The 27332-nt window shown below is 40.1% G+C and overlaps 1 protein-coding gene across 5 annotated transcripts in view; it reads right to left on the bottom strand.

Moving 5' to 3' along the window:
• SPIN1 (spindlin 1) overlaps positions 1 to 16021 on the bottom strand; it is a 119334-nt gene extending 103313 nt beyond the window's left edge. For 2 of the 5 annotated variants that reach the window (XM_044003758.1, XM_044003711.1), the window contains exon 1: positions 15410 to 15750. The gene's annotated coding sequence lies outside the window, so the exon portion shown is untranslated. Of the gene's footprint in view, positions 1 to 14171; positions 14500 to 15409; positions 15751 to 15856 lie in introns of those variants that run through there. The other 3 variants (XM_044003720.1, XM_044003730.1, XM_044003740.1) reach the window with 3 other exon arrangements.
• Positions 16022 to 27332: the final 11311 nt, after the last annotated feature.

Raw genomic sequence — 27332 nt, 5'->3', positions numbered from 1 at the left:
CTATAAACAGGATAAACTGGGGGTAATGAATAGAAGAAAAGCACTAGCATTAAAGAAGAGGAGGAAAGGCTTCCTTCTAAAAGATAAGGTTTTAGCTGGGACTTGAAAGAAGCCAGGAGGCCTGTGATGAGGATGGAGGGCATTGCAAGCATGAGGAACAGCCTATGAAAATGTTTAGAGTCAGAGGATAGTGTGTCTTATTTGACTACCAACAGTGAGACCTGTATCACTGGATTATAGTATACTGAGAGGAATCAGGTATGGACAAAGTACTACTGGAAGAAAAAGTTCCTGCTGGAAAAGTAGGAGGGGGCCAGGTTTGAATGTCAAACAGGATTTATATATTTGATACTGGGGGTAAAAGGCAGTCACTGGAGTGAACTGTACAAAAGATGACATGATCAGATCTCCACTTTAGGAAGATCAATTTGATAGCTGATTGGATAAGGCCCAAGTGGAGAAAGGCTTGAGGGAAGACCAAGCATCAAGCTCTTGAAACAGTCCAGGTGTAAGATAATGAGGGCCTTCACCAGGGCTGTGTTGGCAGTGTCACAAAAGAGAAAAGGGCATATGAGAGATGTCACAAAGGTAAAACTGACAGACTGGCAACAGATTGAATAGTGAGAGAGTGATGAGTGGAGGATGACCTGAGGGAGTGAGAGGATGGCAGGAGTATAAGACAGTAATAGAGAAAGCTCAGGAAGGGAGATGGCTTGAGGAAAAAAATAATGAGTTCAGTTTTGGACATGCTGAATGTAAGATGTCTATAGGCTATCTAGTTTAAGTTGTCTCATAAATAGGCAATTGGAGATGTGAGTCTGGAGGCTAGGAAAGAAGTTAAAGCTGGATAAGTGCGTCTGAGAATCATCACTTTTAGAAATGATCATTGAAACCATGGGAGTTGAGACCACCAAGTGAAATGCAGAGGTGTTAAATTTTAGGCCCAAATCATATTAAAAAGTAGTTGAGAAATGTCTGACAAAAATACATAAAAATGCAATACAAGATAGATAATGTTAATTTATGGTTTTCTAAGTCAATATGTGGCTGCAGAGATCTGTTTCGATTTGAGACTGACACCACTGATGAGAACAGAAGAGGTCCAAGACAGAAACCTTAGGGGACAGTTTTCCCATCTTTGCTAATTTGATAGTTATGCTAGTTTAGGATTGTTTTGATTTCTATTTCTGATTAGTGATTTTGGATATTTTTTTCAGGTGTTTATTCATGGATTGGTGGTTCTTTTGCAAATCATTAGGCTGGAGGGAAATGGTTCTTAATCTTATAGGTTTGTTGTCATTGTTTAATGCAAAGTTTCTTCCCAAATCGTACCTTTTCTTGGACTTTTAACTGCACTGATTTGATTTATGAAAAAGCATTTTTATTTTATGCAATCAAGATTATGTTAAACTGTGACAGTTAAACTACTATCTAAATTTTTTATGACATAACTTTTTATGTTTAGACCATTATCCATTTGGAATTTTTATAATACAAGATATAACAATCTTATCTAAACCTATTTTTTTTTAGTGAACTGCTTTCAGTGTTCAGTTTTTCAATGGACTTTAGAATGGAGTTCCTTTAGTCAGTAATTTGTTCACTTGATTTTTTCGACTATGCTGCTGCACTTTTTTCCCAACATCCTGTCCATCTGGTCTACAATCCATTTTCATAATTCAATGAATTTCATTTTATTCGCTTAAAAAAATGAGTCCATAGGCTTCACCAGACTGCCAAAGGAGTTCACAAACAGCTGTCAATCCCTAAAAGATTTTAAATGCCATATATTTATCAGTTATTTAGTGCAAGTGTACCACAAAACCTCCAAAAAGTTAAGATTCCCTATTTAGAATACCTTATACATAAAAGACACTCACTAAATATAACATACTATCCAAAAAAATGCTTGCTGCAATATACAAATTTAAAGAACATTCCATGTGGAAGAACTAAGAGACTCTTTTTTCCTATTGGAAAAAAATTCTGAAAGACAGATATTCAAGAAAGCTCTGACAGGTAAAAGATGTATAAGTAAAGGGGGTAGGAGAATAAAAAGAAAGTGTCCTGAGACAAGAGGTATGGTTCCAATTCAGGTTAATAACAACATGAGTACCATAATGAAAGTCAAGTAGCTATAAAACAATGTCTTAATGTGATTTCTTGACAGAAACAGTTTTGAAACAGTAGATTACACATAGTAGGTGCTTAATATATGTTTACTTACATGGCAAACAACAGAAACTGTTGAAACAAGTATAAGATTGATAATATTTTTTAAAAAACACATAAAAAAGAACCCAGGTGCTTCAGAAAGGTATTTGTCACAATCATGGCGGAAGGCCTACACAAGGTCCAAACAAAAGGCAGATTACCAATAGCAAGATCTGTCCTCCAGCTGCCAGTTGCAGCTGATATCAACTGTGAAAGTCCTGAAATGTTGCAGATTCTCCTTTTAAACACCTCAAACTGACTTAACTATCCACCCAGGGAAAACAAAGTACTGTATGATTTACAGTTATCAGAGTATGACATAAAATTGAATAAACGCTAAACTTCATCCAGAATTGAAAAAGAAGAGAACTGGCTTGACTGCATTTGGAATGCTTTCAATGACCACAAGCTTATTACTGAAACAAATAAATATTCGAAACTTCAATATATTTTTTTTTTTAGTGAGGCAATTGGGGTTAAGTGACTTGCCCAGGGTCACACAGCTAGTAAGTGTTAAGTGTCTAAGGTCAGATTTGAACTCAGGTACTCCTGACTCCAAGGCTGGTGCTCTATCCACTGCGCCACCTAGCCGCCCCAATATATTTCCAATAATACTTTTAGTATTACAAATGATACAAAACCATGAAATACCACAATTTTGAAGAAATAAAAAGTGTCTTACCCAAAGGGAAATGAAGAGATTACATGGTAGTGAGAGAAAAGATTGTAGAGTGTTGTCTTCTCAGGTCATAAGACCTGTGGAAACCCCCTTCCCCTGTGTTGTAGCAACAGGAAGGATCAGGAAAGCCCCCACTCATTCTTCAGCCAATCAATATAGAAAAGGGACAGAACTGGAGACCACAGAATAGGAAAGTTAGCCAGACCAGCCAGAACTAGCCTAGAATTGACCTTGGAACAGATCCCTAGCTCAAATTGAGCTTGCTTAATGAGATAACTGTATATGAAGTAGGATGGACTCGAATATTGTGACTCTCTAGTACTCCACCAATGAGGAACAAGGGAAGGGGCCTTGCAGATAGGGATTAGGGGATAAAATCCTGCTGACACAGGCATCATAGAGGCATTTCTCTGAGGTGTATGCCCACTCTGCAGACTGCTAAATAAAGCTTGTTTTGCTCACTACTTCTGGGTGGTGGTCCCAGGGATCATTGTGGGCATTTTTCTCACAAGTTGGGAGCTCGTCCGAGATGTTCCACACTTGGTAGGGGGATTACACATCAGTGAGACCGGGAAGACACGTCCTGCTCTGTTGCAGCAGTCTTGGGGTCCGCTACTGCAATTATTCCCCCTCCTTACTGTGAGCTCAAGACGTTTTCTGGTTAGTAAGTTTTGAGCAAAACAAGGAGAACTGCCAAAAGGAACTCAGGGAGTTCTAGGAATTCAGGGAGGCAAAAACCAGAGTAGGTCTGGCAACTTTCATGCATGAACCGGGGTGAGAAGGGCACTCCAAAACCCAAAGAAAGATTGGCAAGCAGGAGATAACAGGCGAGTACTACTCTGGTGACAGACCTGGGGGAGAAGGACACTCTGTGAGGAGATTAACAAGTGAGTACCACCCTGGTTGTATACCATCCTTTTGGGAGGGAAAAGGTAGGTGTGTGAATGTGAGTGAATGTGAGGGGAAATTTTTGAAGATCAGAGTCCCAATCTGCTGTTCCATTCACCACTAGGAGACCAGCCAGAGACGGATGAAAATGAAAGCTGGGGACAATTTGTGAAAACAGTTGTCCAAGAGGTGTGTGTGTGGGGGGGGGGGGGGTCTGCATGAATGTGTGCCTGAGTGTGAAGAGAAAGTTTCCCTGAGCAAGAACAGTTGTCCAAGCAAAGTGTATGCCCAACACCCCTTAGGGCAGAATGGGAGCCTCAGGGAATTCCGAGAAAAGAAGAATCAAATCAACTGGCCCCAGATATCCCACTTATAAGCCCTTTAGGATTAATGCTGTGGGACTGGGAAAATAATGCTAAGACAAAAAATGATACAGTACTGTTGTTTTATTTCGACCAAGGAACCCATCCTACCCCCTGCAGTATGGTGGTCAAAATGTGGAGGAGAGGAGGATTGGCTCAGTCTATTTAAATCAATATGTAAATAATAAATCTGAGTTAGTCTGGAGGAAAGAGATTATGCTTCATGCTGGTTTAGGGGTTCACCTGTGAGTCAATTCCCAGTCAAAGTGCAGAAAAAGTTACAGAAGATTGATGATTAGAGTACCTGGTCTCTCGATAACCTCCTGAGGGAGATAGAGAAAGTGCAAGTGATGAGAGAGAGAGAGAGAGAGAGAGAGAGAGAGAGAGAGAGAGAGAGAGAGAGAGAGAGAGAGAGAAGCAAAAAGCTAAGATCATGCTGTCCACAGTAGATGAGGTAGTCAGTAGACAATGAAATCAAACCAAGGGGGAACCTGATCTAGGGAAAGGCCTACTGTGAGTCGAGGGAAGCAGAGTACTAAACCAGTACTTAAAGAGGGAATGCCCCAAAACTCGATGTCTTTCTCATAAGTTGTTTTTTCTTTGTTGTGGTGGTGTGTTTTTTTTTTTGGGGGGGGGGCGACAATGAGGGTTAAGTGACTTGCCCAGGGTCACACAGCTAGTAAGTGTCAAGTATCTGAGGCCGGATCTCTCATAAGTTTTGATGAAAATTAAAGAAGTCAGGGGCTACCCGATGAAGGGTCTCACCAGGAACCCCCTGTAAATTGTAAGGTGGGATCACAGGGAGAAGAGACAGTATTCAGGAACAGCACGTTCCTCCCTGACCTTTGTACCCTAATAAAGTAAGTTAAACAAATCAGGCATCCTCAAAAATTAAAGAGTTTTTCATGAATAATTTCCCTGAGTGGCATGAGAAGAATATTAGTGAGCTCAAAAGCCATGACTCTGCATTTTTTTAAAGCAATTAAGAAGTAGAAAGAAAAAAAAACTGAGTAACCGGGACCCTAACACTCGCAATAACACCTGTACTTGTACCCAAAGCAGACAAAAGCAAACCTTTAAGCTGTTTTTACTGTGGAAAAAGGATCAATGTGCCAAAAATTGCAGAAAGAGGCAGATCAGAAGCAGAGAAACCAGCCCAAGACTGTCTTGTGCCATACAGAAACGTTAGTACTCCTCAGAATGAAGTATATAGATTTTGGTGAGGGGATGGTTTACAACATAAAATTGGGAAAATTTGGGCTTCCTGATTCTAAATAGCTAACTTTTGATCCTTTAACAATAGCATCACTCATTGCTGTTCATGCCAAATTATTTAGCTTTTTTTTTTTTTTTTGCTGGGCAATGAGATTTAAGTGACTTACCCAGGGTCACACAGCTAGTAAGTGTCAAGTGTCTGAGACCAGATTTGAACTCAGGTACTCCTAAATTCAAGGCCGGTGCTTTATCCACTTCGCCACCTAGCTGCCCCATTTAGCATTTTTGAAAGAGATTTGTAGTGTGTACTTAGAGATAGCGTTGACTGCTCACCTTATTGTCTCTGTGTGTATTTATAACTACTATTACTTGTACCACTACTAAGCAGATTCAATTTATTACCTCTGAATTAGTTTGATCTAATTTTTTTAATAATACACGGCTCTTAAGATCAGCCATACTTGTTGCTTGAGATAAAAGGTAATCCTCCTCCATCTAAACCACATTATCTTTGAAATTATAATTTGGGGGCAGCTAGGTAGAGCAGTGGATAGAGCACTGGCCCTGGAGTCAGGAGTACCTGAGTTCAAATCTGGCCTCAGACACTTAACACTTACTAGCTGTGTGACCCTGGGCAAGTCACTTAAACCCAATTGCCTCACTAAAAAATAATAAAATAAAATAAAAATTTATAATTTGGACATTTTAAAAAACATTGCCATATAACTGGCAAGATTTTTAAATGATTTTGTGAAAAATTAAGATTCCACAATCGTTGGTTTTATGGGTTTTATGTGTGTCAGTTATGTGTCTGTCAAGCGTTGTACTTGTGTGAAAAATAAGTTTTTGGTTGTAACCCATAAAGCTGATTCTAAACATTGGAAAGAAATAGGGGATGATTGACTATAAACCCTTTAAAGATAACTCTCCAAAAAGGGAAGGGTGGAGTTCATCAGCACCAATACCCTATACCTACAGAGGGATATCAGCCCCCTTCCGGAATTTCTCTCATTCAATATGTGGATGATCTATTACTGTCTGGGACAAAAAGGGAAAGGTAAATCAGGCAATTCAGGAGCTGATAAATTTTCTGGGAGACCAGGGACTGAGAATCTTGAAGGGAAAATTACAGTATATGAAAAGAGAAGTTAAATATATGCAATGTATGAAGTGTGAGTATTGTATGTGGAGGGTGGATTCATGAAGTAGGATGGACTCAAATATTGTGACTCTCTAGTACTCTACCAATGAGGAACGAGGAGAGGGACCTTGAAAATAGGGATTAGGGGATAAAAAGCCTGCTGCAACATACATTGAGGCACTTCTCTGAGGTGTGTGCCCACTCTGCAGACTGCTAAATAAAGCTTGTTTTGCTCACTACTTCTGGGTGGTGGTCCCAGGGATCACTGTGGGCACTTTTCTCATGGCAGGCATAAAGAAGCCACACAATTTTATAATCAAACTACACACTAAAAATGCAGTGAAAGGGAAAAGTGGGTGCCAAAGTAAGGTAGGACAAATCAGGATTCAATGGAGGCAAAAAGAAAAATAGTTTGTACCCAGGGTGATGGGTGTTAAAGAAAAGAACAAAGAAAGATATCAGACTGGAAGACAGAAAGAAACCATGAGGGGAAGAGATATTCTACAAGGATAGGAGAAATAAAGTAATAGATCTTGCATTTATATAAGACTATGAATTGTCAAAAATAATTTTTTAAATACTATTTAATTTGAACCTATTAATTATTCTCAGCCTTAGCTATCCAGTGTTATGTGACTTGCCCCAGGTCATACAACTAAAAAGTGGTAGTGTCAGTATTAGAAGCTATTCAATTAAATAAATACTCATTAAGTACCTACTATATGTGCCAGGCACTGGGCTAAGCCTAAGAATCTCACTGGTCTGACCCTAAGTCCAGTGTTCTTTCCATTGGATATGCTACCTCTCATTCATTAATTATCACACTTTCCATATGATATTTTCTTCTGAGAAAGGAGTTTAAAGAGGCAAACCAAAAGGTACCCTTAGAAAAATGGCCACAAAAATGGTTATTTCATTCAAACGACTGACAAAAAGGTATTATACACCTATTATGTGCTATCTACGGCTTAAGCACTAGAGATACAAAGACAAAAGACAAATAGCCTCTGCTTTTAAGGAGTTACATTACAGTGGAGGTAATAACACGTTAAAAAAATGCAAATATACATGTACACACAGGACAGTTCTGGGAAAGAGGACACCATTAGCTGGGGGATCAGGAAAGAATTTATGTAGAAGATGGTACTGAAACTTAGTTTTGAAGGAAATCATGGATTCCAAGGAGGAAGAAAGAAAAGGAGCAAGGGAGAAGCATTTAAAAAAATGGAAGCCAGGCAATGAAAAAGGCTCTAGACAAGGAAAGCATCTGATCTATATAACCATGTGACAGAATCACTCAAGATTACTTTGATTTGCATTTCTCTAGGTCTAGAATCCTTGCAAGAAGAATACAAAGAAGAAGGGACCTGGCTGTGAGGGGCCAAACAAATGAGGTGTAGATCCTAGAGATAAGAAACAGGAGACATTACTATTTATTGAATGGGGTTGGATAACACGGTCAGACCTACACTTCAAGAAAATCACTTTGGCAGATAGATACAGGATAGACTGGAATAGAGAGACAAGCTAGGAAGACTTATAGAAGGTTATTCCAATATTGCCAGCAAGAGGTTATGGGAGCTATGTAAGTACAGAAATGGTGCTGCTGTGGAAATTGAAAACAAATTAGGCAATTGATTGGATATGTATAATATGTAGAAGATATCTCTGAGGCTTCAAACTTGGGTAAGTGGAAGAAAGGTGATATTCTTGAAAGCAATGGGGAAGTGCAGAAGAGCAGGTTTGACACAAAAGACTATAAGGTTTTAGACATAATGAAGGTAGCTTCATGAGATGCCTAAAGAACTTAATCTTTATTTATAATATGCTTTCTAAGCAGAAATTCATTCCTTTTTAGAACCAACTTACAAAGGAACTTGTGGAACACAACCTATTAATGCCTACATAAAAATGATAAATGGTATTATTTCTTAAGACTTTCAGGGGGGCTCATCAGATCAATCTGAGTAAGTAATCTCCATAAATATCCAAACCACACTACCAGTGAAGCCCCTCTCAATTTTTCAAAGTACAGGGATATCCTGGGCAACCAAAAACTTAGTTAATAAGTAAGGACACAAAGTACTAAGATTTTGTTATAAATTGGGATTAAAAACATTATATGAAACAGATTCACTAGATTCCAGAACTATATAATCTAAAGAAATAGCTTTAAACATGGTAAATTTAGCTACTTCTGCCTTAATTTTGTCCAGCGATTTCTCTTCCAGACATTTAATTTTTACAAGTAATAATAATACTATTAGTATACTTTTTCTATCTTTTCAAAGCACTTTAGGTTTATTTACATGACATTTCCTTTCAGCCATCAATCTGCTCAAAAGGGCAATTGGTAGAATCAAAGATTTAACTTTAAGACCTAAATAAGTATTAATGAGTAATGATCTAAGTAATGAGTATCCTTTTACTAGAATAAAATGATCACCGTATGGTCTAGCTGTACTAGATCTAAAACTATGTTATAATGCAGCAACCATCAAAACTATTTGGTACTGGCTAAGAAATAAGAGTGGTCCATGGCCTGAGACCATGAAAAATTGGGGAGACGTGGTCAACCCTTTACTGGTATAATACTGATAAATTAATAATATGCTTACCCAAAACTGGTTTATATACAATAGCAATTAATTTTTAAAAAAACACATGGGTATACAAAATGAGAATGAAAATACTGACAATACCTAACTCACAGGGATAGTGTCTGTCACAGGACCATAGAATCTTAGACCTAAATCTGATCCTTAGCTCCCTGAGGGCAGGGTCTATTTGGTTGTTTCATTTGATTTGGTTTTGACCTTTCTTTGTATCTCCAGCAATTAGTGCAATGCCTGGCACACAGCAGGCACTCAAAAAATGCTAGTTGAATAAGGAAACTCAGCCCAAGGAAGATTAAGTATTTTGACCAAGGTCACGGAGATATTAAGCATTAGAGGTCTTTAGGAATGCATGAAGTGTTAAACATTAGGTATCAGTGATGATGATAAAATCCAGGATGGAAAAGAATAAGAACAGTAGTAATTCCCTACTTAACATTTAAGTCCTAAAATCTTTCCCTTACAGGTACAGGGCTAGAACACTGACTCAGAATTTTTGTAGCAGTTCTATCATCAAAACAGCTATGTGATCTTGGACATAGCCCTTAATTTCTATTCTGGATATACTTTCTTTTGTGCAAAATGGAGGCGTTGGGCTTGATCATCTCCTAGGTCCCATTTAGGTCTGAAATTCTATGATTATATTCATCATAGGAAGTCCTGTGGCCCTTATACAATAAAGCAGGATGACTTCAGAAAGTCCTGGAAAGAAATGTATGAAATGATGTATTGTGTGTGAGGTGAGCAGAACCAAGAGAACATTTTATACAGAGATAGCAGTATTGTGTGATGAAGAACTATGAATAACTTGACTATTCTCAACAATACAATGGTCCAAGATAATCCCAAAGGACTATTGAGGAAACATATTATCCACCTCCAAAGAAGGAACTGATATTGATGGAAGAGACTGAAGGATGCTATTCTTCACTTTCTTTCATTTTTTTTCCTTTTAATCAAGTTTTCTTGTACAAAATGACAAATACAGTAATGTTTTACATAATCATACATGTTTGCCAACTCGGGGAGGGGGGAGGGAGGGAAAGAGGGATAAAAATTGAAACCCAAAACTATAAATAAAAAAAGTTTATTACTTAAAAAAAAAAAGTATGGTGCACCAGGAAAAATACCTGTTTGGGAATTGAAGGACTTGGATTCAAATTCTGACTTTATTACTTATTGTACAATCACAAGCAATTCATTTAATCTCTTTAGGCTTCGTTTTCCTCTTCTGCAAAATAGGAGTGGGGTGAAATAGATGATGTTTAAGGTTCCTTTCTAGTTGTAGTTCTATGACTAATGACCCAAACTGTGTACCTATATAAAAATTACCAGATTTCTGTACATAAGCTTTATCATACTAGGAAATGTTTCTGAAACATTTTGTACAACAATAACAACAACAACCTTTCAAATGAAATAGAGTGATGGACACTGGAATAGGTTAGGCATACAAAACAAAGTAGTAAATAACTACAGTAGTCCACGGTTTAATAAAACCAAACACTCCAGCTTCTGGGATAAGAACTCACTATTTGACAAAAACTGCTGGGAAAACTAAAAAATAATATGGCAGAAACTAAACAAAGACCAACATCTCACATGATATACCAAAATAAGGTCAAAATACATCCATGATTTAGACATAAAGGGTAATAACTTGTGAGGGAAAACAATCCTCTTCTCAATAATTCTCAGGAACTCAGCAGCAATGTGACAAAGGCTCTTTTATTTCCTCCTGAGAATGAGGCACGCTAGGGTACAGCTGGTAAGTGCAAAGAAAGGGGGCTCACAGGCCCTGTTTTAAACCCTAGTCCCTAACATGAATGGACCTTCCCCTTTTTCAGCATTGGTCAGATTACTCAAGGGTTACAATCTATGAGCAAAAACTAGCTAATCCAAACACAGTATTCCCCTCCCTAATCAGTTCTTCCTTATATGGACACAACTCCAGAGTGGACCTTATTGAGACCGGGGCTCTTTGAACCATGTGATTTTGTTAGCCAGAGGGGGAGGAGGGGATCTGAGACCTTTGTCCTAAAAACAGGTCTGGAGGAGTATGATTGACTGTTATATCCCCATTGAGAGGAGACAACTACCCATTTTCTCACATAACTATAGGCAAATTAGGAGAGGAAACCTCTCAGATCTATGGAGAGAAGAATTTATGATCAAATAAGAGATGGAGAACATTATGAAATGCAAAATTAATCATTCTGATTTCATTAAATTAAAAAGATTTTGCATAAACAAAACCAATGCAACCAAGATTAGAAGGAAAGCAGAAAGTTGGGAAACAATTTTTAGTCCGTGTTTCTGATCAAGGCCTAATTTCTCATATATATAAAGAACTGAATCAAATTTATAAGGATACAAGTCATTCCCCAAATTGATAAATGGTCAAAAGTTTTCAGATGAAGAAAATAATGCTATCTAGTCATATGTATAATGTCCTGAATCACTATTGATTAGAGATATGCAAATTACAACAACTGAGATACCACCTCACTCCTATCAGATTGGCTAATATGACAAAAAAGGAAAATAATAAATGTTGGAGAAGATGTGGAAAAACTGGAACACTAAAACATTGTTGGTGGAGCTGTGGACTGATCTAACCATTCTGGAGATCAATTTGGAACTATGACCAAAGGGCTATAAAACTGTGTATACCCTTTGACCCAGCAATACTACTACTAGGTCTCTATCCCTAAGAGATCACAAAAAGGGAAAAACACCCACATGTACAAAAATATTTATAGCTGTTCTTTATGTGGTGGCAAAGAATTGGAAATCAGGAGAATGCCTATGAAATGGAGAATGGCCGAACAAGTTGTGGTATATGAATATAAAGAAATTCTATTGTGCTGTAAGAAACGATGAGCAGGCCGACTTCAGAAAACTTGGAAAGATTTACATGAACTGATGCTGAGTGAAGTGAGCAGAACCAGAAGAACATTGTATACAGTAACAGCAACATTGTACGATAATCAAGTTTGATAGACTTAGCTCTTCCCAGCAATACAGTGATCCAATACAATTCCAAAAGACTTTGATGGAAAATACTATCCACATCCAGAGAAAGAACTATGGATGCATATGGAGGAATATGATTTTCAATTTTGGGGGTTTTGTTATTTTTTTCTCATGGTTTTTCCCTTTTGTTCTGATTTTTCTTTTGCAACCTAACATGGAAATATGTTTGACATGATTGTACTGTATAACCTATATCTCATTTATTGTTTGCTATTTGGGGGAGGTGGGAGGGAAGGGGGGGGAGGAGAAAAATTTGTAACTCAAAATCTTATAAAAACGAATGCTGAAATTATATTTATGTGTAATTGGGGGAAAATAAAGTACTAATAAGTTAGAAAAAAATGATCATCATATTGGGTAATGAAAATTCTACTATGAATTACTATTTTGTCCAATACTAAATATCCACATGAAGCTAAATATTTTATGACCTCTTTGTGAAACTTCTACAACCTTTAAATGGGTACTTATAAACACTATCTAAATGTTAACCCCAAAGCCAAGATCAGTGTTTACTCAATAACAAAAGCTTGGTAAAAAAAATTACAGCACACCCATCTGTCCCTATATTAACTGCATAGTTCCTTTTGGAAACTATGCAAAAAGTTACATAGTATTTCACTTATTTTTTGATAGCTCATTACTATAACACAATGAAACTTTAAATTACAATTATATCAAATTGTAAAGTCAGGCAATCTTCTGGAGTGACAGCTTCTAATGATATTTTCCAGCCTTATTACCCAAACTCTTAAAACATTCATGATGCCATTTATTGCCAGTTTTACAATTCACTTTTAGTTATTTTATTATTTATAATATTAAATGGACAAATAAGAAAAATAGATATAAGTAGATAAGACATAAGTGAACACAGAGCCAGTCTCAAAGTTAGAAAAACTTGGGATTCAAGTCTAGCTTCCAGTGCCATTCCAACCATTCCTTTAAAACAGGGGTTCTAAACCTTCTTTGTGTATCACGGACAAACCTACTCCCCTCAAGTTTTAAATGCATTAAAAAATATATACATAGGATTACAAATAGAACCAATTATAAAAATACGTAGTTTTGTTTTGTTTTTCAATTTTAAGTCCACAGACCTCAGGTTAAGAACTAAGACCTAGTTGCAGAGCAGGTGCCAATCTGTCTTATCATGGGGAGTCCCTTGTGTCAATAAAATCACAGGTCCAGCCTCTTCCCCCCTCTTAAAACACACACATTTTTAGCATAACATGCTCAAGGTCATTTAAAATCAGATAAATGTATATACAAAAGAAATTTACTTTAACTACCATTAATGTAGTAGCAAAGTGAGCAAAGGACTTAAGTCTTAGTAAAACCAGGAGAGGGTGCTATGAATGCCCAGCGTTCAGAGAGCAAGAGATACATGCTAGTCTATTTTATTGGAAGCAACAGAAAACATGCCTTTGCTAGTTACACTTAACAATCTCACTGGGGTGGAGGCCTTGAAATCTGATTAACCAACACAATACATTTCAGATTTGATGTAATAATAGTCACAAGAGTAGGTCCATCCATAAAAAAACCGACACTGCAAAACAGATTTGGCAAGATTTAAAATCAGTCCCTGAATAATATGGTACTGACAGCCCCTTAAACAGTGAAGACATAGTATTGGGGGGGGGGGGGCTGAAAACAGGTACACTGGAAGAGTCATCGTAATATTAGCCTACAAACACTTATGATGGAACTGAGATATTTTTGCAACTGATCCCTTGAAATGAATGAGCCGCATCCTGAAAAGAAAAATGGCCCCATGGTATTTTGCAATACTAGAATATTTTATCTTTGCCAACAATTTTTGGTGCATCATTCTCCACCCTCTTCTCCCTCCCCCCCACCCCGAAAATACGCAGACAGCAATCTACCCTCAATCACAGAGCTAACCCCATACCCCAACTGCTTCCGTAGCCTTGCGCATAATACACAGCCACTTTCGTTTCTGATTTATTTTGTTTGCAAACAAGCGAAAGGCGAATGCTCCAAAGCAAGGACCTTACCCTTGAAATCCCGCCATGCACGCAATAAAGAGGGCGAATCTCCTTCCTCCTGGAAAGGGGGGAGGAGGGGAGAGGAGGGAGAGGGGGAGGAGATGCTAGACGAAAGGAAGTAGGAAAAGGAAACAAAAGCAGGAGCGAATGGAGCCTAAGAAGCTGAGACAGAGGGAGGCGTCGAGGCTGGCGGAGTCGGGGGAACCGCGTCAGCCATGTTGTGTGTGTGTCTGTGTGTGTCTGTGTGTGTCTGTGTGTCGGTCCGGTATTTACAAAGCCACGACTGCAATAGCGCTTTCGAGTCTTGGTACAGGAAAGGGGGAGATGGGGGCCGGCGGGGGGCGGGGAGAGAAGAGATGGGCTGAGGGGAGGGGGAGAGGGTGCAGACGAGAGGGAGAAGGAAAGAAGGGGACAGCGGAGAAGCAGCAGCAGCAGCAGACAAAGGAACCCAGCAATGCCTGCCTCTCCACACAGACACACACACACGCACACACAACCACACACGCGCGCGCGCACGCTCTCTCTGTGTCTCTCCCTCCCTCCCTCCCCCTTTGCTCCAGCAACTTCAAGCCCTGCAATCAGTGTGTGTGAACTCCAGAGTCGGGAGCAGCGTCAACACCAGCTCCCTCTCCAGTCTCAACCTCTCACTAGCACCGACGCCACAGCTCCGACAACGCACAACACCCCGCCCCTGCTGCAATGCAGCCCCATTCTGCCAGATCCGCCTGCCCCCCTTAAATAAAATCCCACTCCCCTACCGCCCCCCCCGACTTTCAAGGGAAAGAAAAGATGACAAACACAAATTCTTCAAACCAGCCCCCCTCCCCCAACACGAACCAATACCCCGCAGGGCTCATGGGGGCCCGTGACCAGGGGAGCTAGAGCATCACCACAAGGGGGAGCTGGTGGGATGCAGGTAAGGGGGAGGAAAGCGGAGGATTGGGGCGGAGTGTGTGGGACAAAGAACAGAGACCCGGACGCAGGGGGGGTGGGGGTGCGCTTTGGAGCACAGTGCAGGACAGAAGAGGCGGCGGGGCAGCTAGGTCCCCGAGGCGTGGGGGGCGGGAGTGGGGGTGAAGGAGGCAGGACAGCGCCTCCCTCCGGGCGCAGGAGGCGGAACAACAACGCACCGTCGCCGCCGCTCCCTCCGGAACTGTTCCCCAGGCTACGAGGAGCAGCCCCCTGGGCTGCCGCGGTCTCCACCCCGGCTCGCTCCCGCCCTCCCCCGAGGCCGCCTCCTTTCTTACCTGGGCCGGTGCGGGCTGGAGGAGCGAGTCCCCCGAGTCGGGTCTCCGTCCTCGGTGCGGGAAGAGCCGGGCTAGGAGCGGCTGCAGCTTTACAAACTGCCCCCCCGAGGCTGCCCAGGGGCGGTTTGGGGGGGCTTCCCGCTTGCGCCCCCGGACGCCGCCGCCGCTGCCCTTACCCACCCCTGCTCCCGGGGCTCAAACTTCCCAACTCGGCCTCTTAGCCGCTGCTGCTCCTGCTGCTGCTGCTGCTGCTGCTGCCTGTCCGCGGCGGCGGCGATGGTGGCGGCGGCTCCAGCTCGCTTCTCGCCCCCCCTCCGCCTCCGTCTCCACGGCGGCTTCTCTGCCACATTTGGATCCCCACCCCACCCACCCCCCTCCTCCTCCTCCTCCTCCTCCTCCTCCTCCTCCTCCTCCTCCTCCTCCTCCTCCCCTCCTTCCGTGTCTTACTCTTCGCTCTGGCGTCCCTGCCAGGATAGAGGCCTCACCTTCCTGCCAAATAGTGAGCCGCCCGCATCGAGCTGTTCAAAACACGCTCACCCATACCCACGGCCCCTCCTCCCCTTCCCAAAAACCAAAGCCAGACACCCAGCCTTCCCCTCCCCCACCTTCTACTTCCCACACACAGCTCCCCTCCCCCCTCCCTCCCCAGTCGCCAGCCTCCTAGAGCGCAGGCGCATTCAGCCCACCGAAATGCGACAGGGAGAGCGTAGGAAACCAACAGCCTCACCAGTCTGGCCGGGATCGAGCTGCGCAGTCGCAAAGAGCAAGCAGCAGGATCTTTTTTTTCCGTCCATGCCCTTGCTACCTGGTGGGAGGAGGGAGTGGCCGAAGGAATTAGAGGGAAACTGGAAGAGATGGGGGAGGAGTGACATCGTTGCGGAGAACTGGAGGAATGTCATTCATGCTCCAGGGCTTTACATTTCTTTAGGAAGGTGGAGGAATTGTGGAGGCAGGTTTTCCCAAAATGCAGGCTAGTGTGAAGGCGATTTCTAAATGTTCTCTTTAAATCCAAAATTTAAAAAGATGCAGATCTCTTGTTTTAGTTTGTGTATAAACCTCTACTAAATCAGGATACAAAGGTAATTTTATTTATGAAACTCTGGCTAGGACTGTAAGACAACCACAGGCAAAAAGATGAACCTTGGATGGCGGAGAACAGATCCGCTCCGTTCCACTCAATTTAAGCTTCATTCTTAGAGGATTTTAATCTACGAAATATCTCACTGATGAAGTAGGTCTTCTAAGCTATAAAGTATTCTCACTAAGTTAGTCTATCCCAACTATTCTATTCTAAGGTGCTCGAACCCAGTCATACACTCCCCTCCCCAATTTCGGAATCTAACATGTTCACATGGGGTGGGGGGGGGGCAGGATTTTTCACTGAAACAGTCTCTAGCTTTAAGACCAACCCTGAAAGCCTTAGACTAGTAAATCACACCATAGGTTTGTAATCATGTTTTATTTTACAACTATTGTACTCTTACTATCCTTTCCAAAACTATCCTATCTGTGAAACAATAGTTCTTATTCTCTTCTCCCTCTCTGTTCCCTTTCTTGGTAACCCCATCACCTTCAATGGTTTAATTATCATCTCTATGCAGATGACATCTATATAACTCATATCTTTATATTAAGTTTCAGTATCTCCTCTGAGTTTCAGTCCTACCTCAATGCCTATTGGACATTTCAAACTGGATGCTCTGGAGACATCTGAAACTCATTATGTCTAAAACTGAACTCATTATATTTCCTCTAAACCTTCTCCTCTCCCAAGCTTTTTTGTTTCTGTCTAGAGCTGAGCTTTCATGACAGCTTCCCAGTTTTGTAATGTTGTGGTCTCTGATTCTGAACTCCTGTAGGCCATCATCCAAACCCCATTCCTCACCCTTCCACCAGATTCTTTATTCCCATTTCCCTCAACCCTCCCACCCCAAAGTCTCAACCCAGTGCTACCCATTCTTCCACCAGTGCTATTCCACCCTCTGGAATGCCTGCTCCATAGGAAAAAAAATCCTCTCAACCTAATTCTCCCACTCCTTCCATCTTCCAAAAAACACCTGGTTCCCCACTAATGACATGGCCTTCCTGGTCACCCTTTCCAGTACTTGCTTAATTTTCACTCATTCCCCTCATGCCAATTTCCACTTCCAGTTCTTCCTATTTCCTTCACCCAGTAAACTCTCCTACCTTGAAGTTCATGCAATCCATATCTACCACCCAATTAAAATCCTAGTAGCTGTTGTCTATAGCCCTCCAGGTCATTCTCCCCTTCATTCCTCAATGAGTTCAATACCTGGCTCATAATTTTTTTCTTACCCAACTCCTGCCTTCATACTTATAAGGGATTTTAACATGCAGATTAACTCCCTCACACTAACCACTCAATTCTTCAATCATCTCACTTCCTATGACCTAATTCTCTCTCCACCTCCCCTCAGCCACATACAAAGATAAAGCCATACCCTTGGTCTTACCATCAACTACAAAAGTAGGAGACTAAAATGAGCAGGGAAACCATTCCAGGTATGAGGGAGAGCCAATGAAAAAGCACTGAGTTGGAAACTGGATAGGCTTATCATGTTCAAGGAATAGCAAGAAGACCAGGGTCTTTGTATTAGAATGTAAAGTGTATAGGAAGGGCCCAGATTGTAAAAGGCTTTAAAAGCTAAAGTATTTCAGATTTGAACCTGGAAGTAATAGGAAGTCACTGGAATTTATTGAGTAAGGGGGTGACTGAGTCAGGCCTACCCTTATGGAAATTTTATTTGGAAGCTGAGTGGAAGAGAACTGAGTTAAAGAAACCTATCAACAAATTATTGCAAAGTAAAGGTATGAACTAATGAGGACCTGTACCAAGGTGGTAATGGCCATTTGAGGGAAACTACATGAGAAATGTTGTACAGGTAGAAATGACAAGACTTGGGAACATATTGCATGTGTGGTATGAATGTGAATGAAGAATTCAGGTCGATACTGAAGTTGCAAGCCCTGGTGACTGAGAAGATATTGGTACCCTCAACCAAATTAGGGAAATTCAGAAGAAAGGAGGGTTGGGTGAAGCACCTATTTTTTGGACTTGATGAATTCAAAGTATCTCTAGCATATCCTTTTCAAAATGTCCAAGAAGCTATTAGTGATGTGAGACTGGAAGTTAAGAGAGGAAGTTAGAACTAGATAATAGATCTAAGAATCATCTAAATAGAGATACTAATCCAATGCATAGGAACTAATAATATTACCAAGCAAGTATAGCATGAGATGAAAAGAGGCCCCAGTACAGACCATAGACCAAAGCTGTCAAATCTGACTGGAATAAAGATTGCATTTAACTTCTTTGTGTGTATATATATATATATATATACACATACACACACACACACACACACACACACACACACACACACACATATGGATACCTTCCCCCACATTTTACTGAAAACTTGTATATAGGGATTGTTTCTTTATATTTATGTCCCCAGTGCCTAGCACTATGCCTGGCAGACAGAAGATGCTTAATAAATACTTTTTGATTGATTGACTAAGTGCTTGATCTGTGCCAGACACTGTGCTAGGCCCAGGGGACACAAATATAAAGAATGAAATAATCCCTACTGACAAGAAACTTACATTCTAATGGAAGGAAACAAATGCAGTAAATATATAAATGTACACCATAAATATAGAGAGGCAGCTAAGTAGAGTACCTGTGGCCCTGAAATCAGGAGGAACTGAATTCAAATGTAGCCTCAGACACTTACTAGTGGTATGGCTGCTTGCCTCAGTTCTTTATCTGTAAAATGAGCTGGAAAAGGAAATGGCAAGCCACTCTACTATCTTTGCTAAGAAAACCCTAAAATGGGATCACAGAGAGTCAGACACAACTGAAATAACAACAACAGCTATATGTGTGTATGTGTATATGTGTATATGTACAAGTACACATATACATACATATATATATTATATATATATATATAAAGTAAATACATGGTGGGGGATGGGCCCCATTTGTTTAGTGAGGTCCATGTATGGTGAGGGGGCTATCATTGTGTGGCTCCAAGGGAGGTAGAATAGACACCTCTAGCCTCTTCTTTTCCCACCCTTCTCCAAGAGAGATATTCATTCCTGTAAGAGATTGGGTCCAAAGGCCACTCTGCTCTCCTTAGAGAGAGGGGGTACCAGGCTAGAATTATATCTGTCTGTCCCTTAAATATTATTAGTCATAGGGATATAATTGGGTTCATTCTAATTGATTGTTTTCTCATTTCTGGGGGGGAAGGAGTACCCTAAGCTCTATATACATTTCCCACCAAATACTGGTTCCACAATGAACACACATGGTGAACAGGAAAAAAAAAACCCTAAGAGGGACTATTGATCTCACCCAAGGTGGAACTCACCTCATTCTCTAGGATAGTCCCTCCAAATAATAGGGACTTGATAGAGACTGCTACCTTCTCTCAAGTCTTTCCAGTCTTTTCCTTCAGCATTCTAAAGTGGAGTTGGCCTCTTCCATCTTCTCTCTTGAAGACTGGAAGCCAGAAGCTCCTGAGTTGACTAAACGGTTGAAGAATCCCAAAGAGGACTTAAACAATTGGTGAGTCTCAAAAGATTATAGAAAGCTGGAAGTTTCACCAACTCCTCACTCTGCACAAAGGACAGGGCAGGACCTTCATCTTCACCAATAAGGAAAGTGACTCATACCAATGGGCTTTGGTATGCGGGGTTACATTTCTCCCTACGGCTGAAACTCTTTGCAGTCCCTTGCAGAAATCATCCAGGGCTAGTCCACAACCCATAAGTGTGCAGCATAAATACTGCTGCAAAAATACAAAACATCAGTGCTTTAAAACAAAAATGATTTTCCTGGTGTACCAAATCAGCCTTTGGTACTGTTGAAAGTGAAATAAATGTTCCTTAACAAATGGACAGGGCACTATATGAAGGATCACCTTTGAGGGTACTACAACAGAAAAATCCCTACATATAAGATATGTAACACACACATTTCAGAAGTACATGTATATCCATAATACACAGCAAACAATAAAAAGCAATAATCATAGCTAACTAACAAAGCAAAGCTAGCTAGCTGCAAGGATAACAATAGGACTATATATAAAATGCAATTTAAAAATAAGGAGCAGCAAATACACAGAACAATCAACAAACAGGCATTACTATTGTATGAACATAAAACAAAGTCAAATGAACATTACAGCAAAATAAAAACAAGCATTCTCAAACATGCAGTAGTTCATATACTGCTGCAGCAGTAAATATATATAATTACATGCATGGTACTTTTCCCATAAGCAACCTCTAGTATTGTTGGCTAGACACATGTAACTATCTTCAGGTTTACTGGTAACATCATAACAGCCTAGTGACTAATCTAATAGGCCTGGTTTTCTTGTTACTGACTGAAATCTCAATTCCTATATCCTAGCACACTGGCAACCATTCCAAGTTGACTATCCATATTTTCAAACTCTGTGGATTTTTGGTGTTTTTTTTTGTTTTTAGTCTCTATAGCTGTTTTTTGGTTTTTTTTAGTCTCTATAGCTGTTTTAGTCATGAAAGGAGTTGCCTTTGAATTCAATTCTCCTGTCCTGTGATGTTTCCTTCACCGCATATATCACTTTCAGTGCCCTATATCTGGGTCAGAATGTTTTTATACAGTTAGTGAACAGTCTTCTTTTCCCAGCCTCTTCCTAGGTAAGTGTCCATTACTTCTCTCCACCTGCTTATTAGAAAGTACAACTAACTCTCCTAGATGGTTGCAATAAATATTCTTGATAGGGCCCCCTCCATTCCCCGATTTTGTAAACAAGTGTCACCCGGTCTCCCAATTACTTTATGTCAGTTAGCCTTCGATCTTGTGAGTCCCTGGAATGATGAAAGCAGTCCTATCCTTGTCTCCCTCAGACATAGGAATCTGATAGTATACATTATATGAGTCCAAGTCTGAAAACCACTGGCTTCCTAGCAGACAATTAGAAGCATCTTGCACTCGTGGTCCACTTTGTCCTTTTATTCAAAGTGTGGTAATTAACACACATCTGTATCTTTCCACTTTTCTTAGGCACCACTACTGTAGGTGATGCTTAAAGGCTGCTGGATTCTATGATGATTCCATTAACCCGTACTTCTTTGAGATGGTTTTGTTGGTCTTTTATCATAGAGGAGTCCTCTTGTCAGAAACTGGTGAGCTAGATTCTGTGGATTGCACCTGGAACACATCCTACATCCAACTCATGAAATGAAAATGTGCTTGTCCTCTTGCTGAATTGCAACCTTAACCCAGCCTTCCACTTCTGTAATACTGGGGAGTCCCCAGAGTCAAATATGTCAGGATTCATCATAGAGGGTGAACAGTTGGGCCTATTTTGATGTTCACTGGAACCTCTTGACTCTATTTTCTTGTAAGCCTCTGCACAGTTTTTGCATAGATGGCCAAAGTGTTAGGGTGTCATGTCCCAGCTTGTTTCTTGCAGTATCCTGCTAGAATTGGAGGGGGAACAGGGAGGGAACAGAATTAGTTATAATCAGTGCTGACACTACAGCCAATTTTGTAGGGTCTGGACATGCACACTTATGTCAGGCTTTTATGCCTTCCATTCTCTTGGTCCTTTACCTCTCCAAAGAGAAAAGGATTGAACACTACTTCATCTTTTACCTGATTGTCCCAGGTTCTGTGACTGTAGTTCATCACAGGTAGTGCTGCTGTCCTACTTTGCTCTAGAGAAGGCCTGAAACTTGCTGTGGCTGAGCTCTGTGGATTACATTGATCTCTGAAGCTTAGGGGTATCTGTCCCACCTCAGCCATTGTTGGCAATGGTTTCTGTATCTGCATAGATCTTATGCCATCAACTATATGAGAGTCATGTACCAAGCCCTGAAACAGTGTCTGCAGTATAGTTTTTCCTGAATCTAAGGATCCACAATGCCTGTCTTTATCAGGCTTTTCCCCTTCTTGCTGCACAGTATTAGAGACAAAATTAGCATAAGGGTCTCCTGATCCACCACCCTCAAATATCTGAGCTAAAATCTGTATTGTTGTTGGTTCTTTGTTCTTGAAGAGGGCCATGACATCTGGTGATGTCATGACTTGCACTGAATTGGATTTAAGTGAGGGAGGGCTGTGCAAGGTCACCAACCTCACTCTCTCCTCCAGAGACCATCTGGGTCTAGTGGCAAGATATACATCAGGATGACTGGAGATGGCCCCAGATCTTTAAGGCAATTGGGGTTAAGTGACTTGCCAGGGGTCACAGATAGTAGGTGTCTGAGGTGAGATTTGAACTCAGGTCCTCCTCAAGGCTCCCTAAAGATCTCTAATCTTTGTTCAACTTCCCTAGATTTCCAAAAAAAGGGGTGCAAATGGAGGAAAGGGCCCAACTTTACAATTGATCTCCCTTTCATAGGAATAGCACAAAGTTGCAGCTCTTTCTCACAGCAATTTCAGACAACCAAATCATGTCTAATGTACAGGATATGTTCTTGTCCACTCGGTGAAACTGACAGTGAGAATGCCTCACATCCTCCATAGGAAGATAAAACCAAAGTTCCAAACAAAGGCTGTTTACCTTGTATGATAACAAGTTGATCAGGGAACTTCACATATCAACCACCTATATATAGATATACCTACATTTGACATAGACATGATTTAAATTGATTAAATGAGATAACATATTAAATGCTTGGCAAACATTAAAGCATTACATAAATTATTATTATTAAATGTCTAAACATGGAACTAGAATAAATCAGAAGTTTCTCTTGTGAGAAGCAAAACCAAAGGTGACTAGTTAGCACAAATCAAGGGACTATTTTTCTTCTTCTTCTTCTTCTTCTTCTTCTTCTTCTTCTTTTTAAGGCAATTGGGGTTAAGTGACTGGCTTAGGGTCACAGAGCTAGTAATTGTTAAGTGTCTGAGGCCGGATTTGAACTCAGGTCCTCCTGAATCCAGGGCTGGTGCTCTATCTACCATGCCACCTAGCTGCCCCAATCAAGTAACTATTAAAGTTTATATTGACTAACTAGATCCCAGGACAGACATACCAAAAGAGTAAGGGGAGATAAAATTCTATAGAATGAATGTCAATTAGGCATGTCTACTACAGGAACTAGGAGACGGAGATAACCCCAAAGGTCAGGACCATCATTTTTTTTTAAATCCCCCTCAACTCTCAGTAATATGACAAGCATCCAAGTTTTCCCCACTTTACCCCAAAAAGGAACTTTCCATTTTCAGGTGGTCACCCTTATCTATGCTCTATAAAAGCATTATCCTTCTGTTTGGGGGAGATTAAAGTTCTAGACTTTACTCCCAGCCATATCCCCTTGTGCCTAGTAAAACCTTGATTTTATCTTTAGTTTAGTTTAGTTTAGTTGTGGGGCAACTGGGGTTAAGTGACTTGCCCAGGGTCACACAGCTAGTAAGTGTGTAAAGTGTCTGAGGCCGTATTTGAACTCAGGTCCTCCTGACTCCAGGGCCCATGCTCTATCCACTGCACCACCCAGTTGTCCCTAAGTTTTAATTCTTTAATAGAGGAAATCCAAGGACCAGTATTTTTCATCCATTTCACCTGTGACATATGTAAGAGTGGGAGTCAATTGAGTAAATCAATCAAGTTGCCCCACCCTAATTAATATAATTGATAAAATGCTATACCCCTGGTAGCATAACCAGGTGGAAATTGTTGGGGAAATGCTTTATTAATTATTAATATTGTTTGAACCTAGATTTATTGTACTAGAAATTATCTAACCCAACACTTACCATACAGGTCAGATTGACCTTAGAGATGCTCCAGAGAAGCCAAAGACCACTTGAAGGAAGGTGAGATTTCACCCAGGTCTTGTTTTGGGTCCACCAAAAGTATTGGCTTCACCCAAATTGTGTTTAATAATTACCTGCTAATATGTATCTCAAGAAACCTTACCTGGAAACTGCCTAACTGCCTATGTGCTGGCCAACCAACTGCTTGTCCTTAGATGCTTGTGTGAATTCTATACAATTTGAAACTCAGGAGGGAGCTACATCTTTTTTTTTTTTTGGCTCTCTCCTCTACTGAACTCACAATAAAATTCTTTCTAGTACTTATTAAAAACAAAAAATAAGGTAGAAAGATAATTGCCCCAGCTCTTAGGGAAAAAACAAACTGGTCCCTCAAGTCCCCAAAATATCTTACAAAAATAAGCAATCAGAAATCATATTCCAAATACAAGTACATGCAAAGTAGTTATATATAAACTTGTTTGAGAGGGAATACTCTATGGTTGAAAGGATAAGAAAAGGATTTGTGGAGAAGATGGTGCTTGAGCTGAGTGTTGGAGGAAGAAAGGGAGTGAATTTCAGGCATGGGAAACAGCAAGTGCAAAGGAATAGGTAAAGGAAATGGAGTGAACTGTGTCACCTTTAATAGGGAACTAGCCAATGAGGACTTTAATCCTGGGAGTATGCTTGTTTGCTAAACCTGCTTCTAGAAGTGCCTGAGGACTTGCAGTGAAGAGATTTAGCTCTCCACTTCTTACTATAGTAATCATTCCTTAACTTTTTTCCTGTCCACTTACTCAGTGGTAAAGAAAAGACTTCTTCAATTGGCTACTAAGTCAGAACTGACTACCATGGGGACAACATGATCTCTTCTTCTTGGTGACAATCATGGCAATAAATGCTATAAGCTTCCAGGTGGGGAAAGGGGCTCTAACAACTTATTCTCTCTACTCAGATGGACATGAAGTCATGAGCACACTACCCTATGATAGTGTGCTTCTCTCTCTGCTCTGTCCATTCTTTCCTTCTTTTTGGTAGGGTATTGGAGATGGTTACAAACTTGGGAGCTTCTAATGTCTAGAGTCATCAAAGGTCCAAGCACTTGCTGATAGTCAAGCCCCACTGAGGAGCAGACTGCAGGAGCCAGCCCAGCAGTGAATACAATCTGGCAGCCAATCTGCCAACTTCAGTTTCTGGAGTGACTTCAGCTATGCCAAAATTGGAAATGAATTTGGTAGTGCAAAGGCTTTTCAGCAAACATTTTAAGTTCAAGTCTACTTTCCTCAGTCATCAAAGTAACATGCGGAGAGTGCTGGAGGCTCAATGAGAATGTATGGTGCTTCTGATCGATCTTACTGTAACTTCTTAGTACATGCCCCTATTGTAAAGGCTAATTGATTTTACTTTATTTTTCTTTTCACACAAGAAATAAAATATCAAGTTTATTATTAATACTACACATAGTTTTGGTACTTTGCATGGTTCAGTTTATCTGGGACTATTCCCCAGACTCTTCCATGTTTGAATGTTACTTATTCATCCAATCATTTAAAAAAAAAAAAAGCTAAGTCCCACCTTCTTCCTCTTTACCCTTCCTTTTTTCACCCCTTAAAAACCTCTCAGAACTAACCAATCCACTACCCAAATCCTCTGTTTTTCTTACTCCCTTAATTCCATTTGGTAGCATTAAAGTTGTAAAGGGATAATTGTTTTGTCTACCTCTTGAGAATGTCAGTCTTATAAACCTTATTTTCATCTTAGTAGGACAAAGGAAGATTGAACACACATATACATACATATATAATATACAAAAAGATGGGTACAGAAATAGCAATTATAATAATAAGTTAGCATTTACATAGCACTTTAAGGTTTACAAAGCAGTTTATAAATATTATCTCATGTTGTGAGCTGATGTTCACAATAACTCTGGAAGTTAGTTACTATTATTATCCCCATTTTATAGATGAGGAAACTGAGACAGAGGTTAAGTGACTTGCCTAGAAGCACACAGCTTTTAAGTGTCTGAGGTCAGATTAGAAATCAATTCTTCCTGACTTCCAGTCCAGTGCTCTCTAACCATAGTATACCTAGATTACTCTCATTATACCCAATGAGAAAAACACATATACTTGAAAGGGAAACTTGTAGGAACAAGGAGAGGTAGGAGGGGAGATTAAGAGGAAGGATAAATTCAGGGAGGCATTAGTCATAAGCAAAATTACCCCTCAGATTTATGAGGATTACAAGGAAAGAAAGAAAAGGTAAGAAACTGTGATCAGGGCTTGGGTGAAAGGACCAAAAAAAAAAAAAATGAAGTAGTGGTATGGAAACAGCTTACATCAATTATAGATCATTAGTGTTAAACATATTTCTCTCTTATCCTTTTTTTCTTTGTATAGAGAGTAGGGTGGGATGCAAAGAATGGAAAAAAATATAAGGGAGAAAATATACAATCATAATTGCAAATATGAATGGAATGGACTTACCTATAAAATGGAGGATGATAGTAGAATGTATTTCTTTTCTTTTTCTTTCTTTTTTTATGAGGCGATTGGGATTAAGCGACTTGCCCAGGATCACACAGCTAGTAAGGGTGAAGTGTCTGAGGCCGGATTTTAACTCAGGTACTCCTGACTCCAGGACTGGTGCTCTACCCACTGCACCACCTAGCTGCCCCAGTAGAATGTATTTCAAAGCAGAATCTAATTAAGAAGCTTACTTTAAACATTAAGATTCATGAAATTAAAATAAGTATCTAGAGTAAAATCTATTGTCCTTAAACTGAACTAAAAACAATCAAGAGTAGAAATTATGATCTTAAGCATAGCAACAGTAAAAATACATTTTAAAAGGAGTGAAAAACCGAAAAACTATGTTATGTTTAAAGATACCACAGACAAAATCAATATTTAACATATATGCATCAAATAGCATATCATCTAAATACATAAAGGATAAGCTAATTACATGAAGGAACAGATGGTAAAGCAATGATTGTTGAGGACCTTATTGAACCCCATTCAGATCTAAATAAATCTAACAAAAAACTAAAAAATAACAAACAGAAAAGCTACATTTTTAAAAACCCAGTGAAACACAAAAGTAAAAATTTTAAAATCAAAAAAGCATGTACCC

This window comes from Dromiciops gliroides, chromosome 1 (genome assembly GCF_019393635.1).
Source record: "Dromiciops gliroides isolate mDroGli1 chromosome 1, mDroGli1.pri, whole genome shotgun sequence".
Taxonomy (NCBI): domain Eukaryota; kingdom Metazoa; phylum Chordata; class Mammalia; order Microbiotheria; family Microbiotheriidae; genus Dromiciops; species Dromiciops gliroides.
This window is presented reverse-complemented; position numbering and strand designations above follow the sequence as displayed.